This window comes from Periophthalmus magnuspinnatus, chromosome 21, assembly GCF_009829125.3.
Source record: "Periophthalmus magnuspinnatus isolate fPerMag1 chromosome 21, fPerMag1.2.pri, whole genome shotgun sequence".
NCBI classification, from domain to species: domain Eukaryota; kingdom Metazoa; phylum Chordata; class Actinopteri; order Gobiiformes; family Gobiidae; genus Periophthalmus; species Periophthalmus magnuspinnatus.
Genome location: NC_047146.1, coordinates 22,361,995 through 22,367,994, shown reverse-complemented (window position 1 = coordinate 22,367,994; position 6,000 = coordinate 22,361,995). Strand labels below are relative to the sequence as shown.

The 6,000-nt window shown below is 41.0% G+C and overlaps 1 protein-coding gene across 1 annotated transcript in view; it reads right to left on the bottom strand.

Moving 5' to 3' along the window:
• The window catches only part of LOC117389172 (receptor tyrosine-protein kinase erbB-4), a 336,244-nt gene that overhangs the window by 96,590 nt on the left and 233,654 nt on the right, over positions 1 to 6,000 (bottom strand). The window lies entirely within an intron of this gene.

Sequence of the window (6,000 nt, the reverse complement as noted above, 5' to 3'; positions counted from 1 at the left end):
TAAAAGAGACATGTCTGCTCTGGTTCAGTTCTCTAATAAACTGGAGGTAAGCAAAAAGAGGACGCTGAGCAGAAGATCCAGATGCTCCAACAGATTCAAAAACAAAGAGTCACAGGTCCAAAGAACGAGGAGGAGAAGGACGCCATTTTGAAGACCTATGAGGAGCTGAAGGAAGTGCTGAAAAAGTCACAAGTAGAGCGCTCCCTGTTGGAAGAGCGATCCAGTGCATTAAATCGGAAGCTGAGGAGTGCAGAAGAACAGCGCTCCCTGCAGCTTGAACGATGCCAAGCGTTAGAGCAGGAACTGAAGAGCACGAAGGAACAGCGCTCCCTGCTGGATAGGAGCAGAGCAAAACAAAACAAAACAATCCAAAAACTCCAAACTGAACTGGCTCAAGTCAAGGAGGAGAGAGGAGCATTTAGACATCAGTCAGATGAGCTGAAACACCAGCTTCAGACCAAAAACAGCAATATTGAAGTACTGGAGAAACAGGTTGCTGAAATTAAAGTCACGTTGAAGCAAATTCGAGAAGACTCCAGCCAAAAATCCAAAGAATGGAACATCGAAAAGCAAAGTTTCCGCAAGGACACTGCTGATCTAAAATCCAAACTGCAAGAAAAATCTTTGGAGAATGCAAAGCTGATGGAGCAGAACACTCGACTGGAGCATGCTCTGTCGAACCTTAAAAGAGACATGTCTGCTCTGGTTCAGTTCTCTAATAAACTGGAGGTAAGCAAGAGAGGACGCTGAGCAGAAGATCCAGATGCTCCAACAGATTCAAAACAAAGAGTCACAGGTCCAAAAGAACGAGGAGGAGAAGGATGCCATTTTGAAGACCCATGAGGAGCTGAAGGAAGTGCTGAAGAAGTCACAAGTAGAGCGCTCCCTGCTGGAAGAGCAATCCACTGCGTTAGACCGGGAGCTGAGGAGTGTAAAGGTAGAGCGCTCCCTGCTTGAAGAGCGATCCAGTGCGTTAGACCAGGAGCTGAGTAGTGCAAAGGTAGAGCGCTCCCTGCAGCTTGAAAGATGCCAAGCGTTAGAGCAGAAGCTGAAGAGCACAGAGGAACAGCGCTCCCTGATGGAGGAGATGAGCAGAGCACTGGAGCAGGAGCTGGAGAGGAAAATGAGAAAGTGGTACAGGAGGCTCCTGCGTATCTAAACCCTCTGTCCACCCCCCGCACTGTTCTGCACATGAACAATAAAGCATAGCAAAAAAAAGTTCTTTACAGTGTTTGAGTTTTTGTTTAATTTACACAGAAATCTATTCATGTTTTTGTTCTGTTTTGGGCCAATCATTATTAAAAATTGGTTTAATTACATATGGTAGCTTACATTTTAACATATCACACCAACACCTCCCCTCCCACCACCTCCCCCTACAGGTGGCACCCGGCGAGCGCAGGAACAGAGCATAACTGTTACATACACAAATACATTAAGATTAACACATTCCTATACATTCAAACATCCTCACACACGCACACACACACTCACACACACACACCGACTCGCACACACGAACACACACACCCAAACACCCCAACACACACAAACACACACACACACAAGACTACTATACACATATCGGGGTGTTATCAGTTAAATGTCTTGCCCAAAGACACAACAATAGTATTCATCTGTTAGATTCGAACCACTAACCTTCGGATCAGTAGACAAACACTCAAGAAACCAATTGAGCTACTGTTGCCCCTAGACCTGTGAAGTGGGGACCCTGGTCAAGAAACATGTTTCATTAAACAAAAACAAAACAAAATTAAAACTGCAAGCAGTGGTAAAGGGCCCTTATACAGAGATTTTATTTTATAGTCAACTAGTCACAATTAGTCACTTCGTTGCAGCCATATTTTAGTGGTATTTTTGGTGGTATTATTAAAACAGAAGTAACACATCTACTCGCAATCTCAATGCAAAAATTGCCCTACCTGTAACTAAATCAAATCAGCAATACAACAGGTATCACCAGCTAATTTATTTATTAGATGTTTACTTTGACAAAGTGTGACAAAGCTCCACAGTCTTGGCTCTTCTTGTCTCTCCTCCTCTTGTCGTGTCATTGGTTTTGCTTGAGCAATGTTGGTTGCTAAATCTTATTAATCGGTAATTTGCATTGGTGGTTAATAGAATGTTTGATTTTTGTATGTATTAGCTGCTGTTTAAATCAAATTTTGCCTACACATCAATCCACCCTGTTTTTCACCAAGCTAGTCCTGGTTTAGTCCAGCTTAGACCTTGTTTTGTCCTCATTTTGTCCAATTAAGGTTTAAGATATAGGATTAATAAAGGTCCAAACTCAGACTAAACCCAGTTCAAACCAGGACTGAAACCTGGTTCAGTCTCTGTGTGAGGCTCTCAGTATTTAAACATAAAAGCCAATGTGCCCGATCCTGACTTCTTTTTCTTCTTCTTGTTCTTCTTGGGCTTTTGCTGTTGGTTCATGACTGATTCCAGATAAGCATCCACATCTCCTTTGCTCTTCATCAGCTGGCATGGAAGCTAGCTAAAGCCCTTAAAAATATGGTTCTTTCAGATCATCTCCTCGTCTCCAGGTTCCTCAATCTTCCTCAGTTCTATGGGGAGTTTGAAGTTTTCCTGCCTCTTGCATCTGCCCATCACTGCTTTGGGCTCATAACCTTTGGATGGTTTAACAAGGTTCTTCTTGGCAGGTTTGGTCTCCTTTGCAGGTTGACAGCAAGTGACCTTTGGTGTTTGAACATCCACCTTGAAGACTTACTGAAGACTCCTCAGTCTTTTTAGTTTGTTTATTACCAGTGAGGTTGGGTTTGACCTTAGATTTCTTACAAGGTTTTGTTTCTTCTTCAAAGTCAAACTCTTCAGTTTCATGTAGCGGTTTTCATCTCCTCTGTGGAGTTAGAGTGAGAAGATCTACCTCTGACCTTTTAGAAGACTTTGGTGCATGAGACACCTTCTTGACTACATCTGAGGTCTTCTCCAGCTCTTCAATGATTGAGTTCTCAGTCAGTTCTCCTTGATCATTTGGAAGTTCTATCTTACAAAAAGGAAGTTCCTTTTTCTGTTTTCTGTTGTCTTTTCCCAACAGCTTTGGTTGGTGTTGATTGGTCTTGGTCAGATGGTGCTTCAGATGTTTCAGGGACACCATCTTGGCTACAGATTTCAGTTTTTTCATGCTCGGGCCCTATTTATATTCATTAAAAAAATCAATAGCAATGAATAAATATAAACTAGAGTTAAGTGAAATGCCACACTGTGAAAGATCCCTGTCAATGAAATAACTGACAGTATGTACAATGTGTTATTCCCTGTTGAGATAGTTTTTTATTTACACAATCAGCCAAAAAGAGAGGGACAACAGATATAAATTAGCCCATCCTTCAATCTGACATGTTTACTTTTATAAACTCACTAACATACACAGCCCGATCAAATAAATCTATTGAAATACGGAAATAAGTATATAATCAAGCACTTGTAATTTATGACATAATGTAACATACCCGGAGAAATACACATATGAGATCACATTTGTTTTACTGTATACGCACTGTACGTATATATACTATGTGCGTTTGCCTGTGGGCTCTGCTGTGATGAGATACTATCACAGTGATGGATGCCACGGCGCTACATTCAAACACACGCACCAAATTTCTGCCTAACGTACCATCGCACTACCATTAAGCATGCGCCAGCCCGGTTCACTCAAAAGACACTTTGTCAAATGGCCTTGTCTCCAGACACATGCAATACCTTTGATCAATTTGCCTTTAAATTTCCACTTTACCAATGAAATAAATAAAAGCAAACACAACGGTGGAGGGAAACACAAAGGGAATCTGTTTGATAAAATATGCCCCCCGGCTACTATTTGAACAGAACGTGGATAGAAGCATCAGTCACAAGAGGCGCTGCACATAAACGATTATGCTTTTTCTTGTGGCTTTCAAATTAACTTGATAAATAAACATAGGATTAGCTGCTCTCATGTTAAAGCTGAGGTACTGGGTTTTATTCTTGTAATTCAGTGTATGTAATGTATATTTTTTACCCCAGAGTGTACTATAAAATCAGCACTTTGAGATCAAATCAAATCAGACCAATGAATAACGATTTTATCCATCGCAAACCTGGAAATTAAGAGTCAGCGTTAGGATTGACTGATATGGTTTGAAAATAACATTATGCTGCTTTACGTTTCAATCTTAAATTAAATACAGTTTCTTCTTCTTTTGCGTCTTCTTTTGCTTAGTTTTACTTTGGCTTCCTTTAAGTAAAATTTGTTTGAAATCGCAGTACTTGAGGACCCATCTCCATGATCTTGTGCCAGGTTTGTTCAGGACTACCTTGGGCATGTGCATGTTTTGGCCTGTAGACGGGAACGCCAGGAAGAAACCCACGCAGAACATGCAAATTCCACATAGAAAGGCCTGAGTGACTTGGGGATTGAACCCGGAACCTTCTTGCTGTGATTGCGAGACACTCAGCCACCATGACTCCATTAAGGCCTTGTTGTCAAATTCACTCAAACCTCAATTTCTCCCCATTACTATTATGAGATTCGATGTTAGATGATGCTATGTTCTTCCCCGAATGATTAAAATATTGTTCCACATTGATATGCACATGTGATGTTACCCATAATTCCCTGCTTCCATCTACTTCTTATGCTACTGGCACCACATCCCAACACTAAAAAGGCAGTGTTTTGTTGCTGGCTGAGTTACAGGCACAGGGCAGCCTCTAAAAGTTGGAGATAGATTTTATTATGTAAGTAATTAAGTGTTCTCAATAAAAGGCTGCGCTTAATGTTGTCTTAATTAGAGAGAATAAAATGTCTGCCTGCACCTGGGCTTTGTCTGGCTCAGTGGCTGCTACTCCGCTGACACTAGGGAAATGCATTTTTGAATATTTAATTTGAATGTGTTTGGCTTTGCAATTTGAATTCTCCGTATTTGCTCAATATGGTGCAATGATTATATAAACTGAACCCTGCAGACAGTCCTATAATAATTAATGGATGTAAAACAACATAATTATTCACAAAGCAGTAATAATGTTTAATATGTAATTGAAGGATAGCAATTTTCTTTATACTGCTCTACTACTGTTGCTATTGGTATTACTACTATTGCTACAACCATTGTTTGTAGTACTGGTACCATAGACTGTATATATAAATGGACATACAGTAGCTAACCGGCTAGCCAAAAACATGGGCACACTTCCGGCTCCATCGATTCCAATTTTCTACAGAAAAACTGACACCTCTCTCTCCATAACTGCTGCTGTTGGGCTCGTCATTTTGGTCTTAATATGTTTGCTTATTTCACTATTGTGTCCGTAAATCAAGATATGAACATTAATAACAGACAAATTAGGCGCCTTCTATCCCCGAGGTCACTCCCACTGGCGTTAGCAACAGATTAGATTGACAGTGTTGTTAAGCGCCCACTTTGTGCTAAACCAGCGATGCGAGCGGAAAGGGGCGTTACCTTCCACAGCCTCACTCCAGATTGGCTCTTTGGTTGCTATGATACTCGCAATCAGCTCCAAATTTGCCCCTATAACTACTAGCCTTGGTGAGCTTCATTTGGAGACGAACGCTATGAGTCACACTCCCTTAGTCCACTTCTTTATACAGTCTATGATACCCAAATATGCTAAACAAATTGTAATTGTCTTCAGATTAATTGTATGTTTCTGTATTCATCATAATGTTTACATGTATTTGGCAGTAGACTGACAAATACAGACTTACTCAGGTTTATGTTGTAAAACTATATACACGCAAGTGACGCCTGTATAATATCAGTCCTGACTCATGAAGAGGGAATAATAGAATTAGCCCCACTGAGGGTGATCACGCAGTGGGGGAAATAACATGGACAGTCCCCTGCGGCTAGACTCTATAGTGAACTATTCTAGTCTCAGTGGTGACTATGTGGTGCAGGATGCCATTAGAGACAGTGAGGAAATCCCAGCAGGACAACTAGTGCTCTGTAG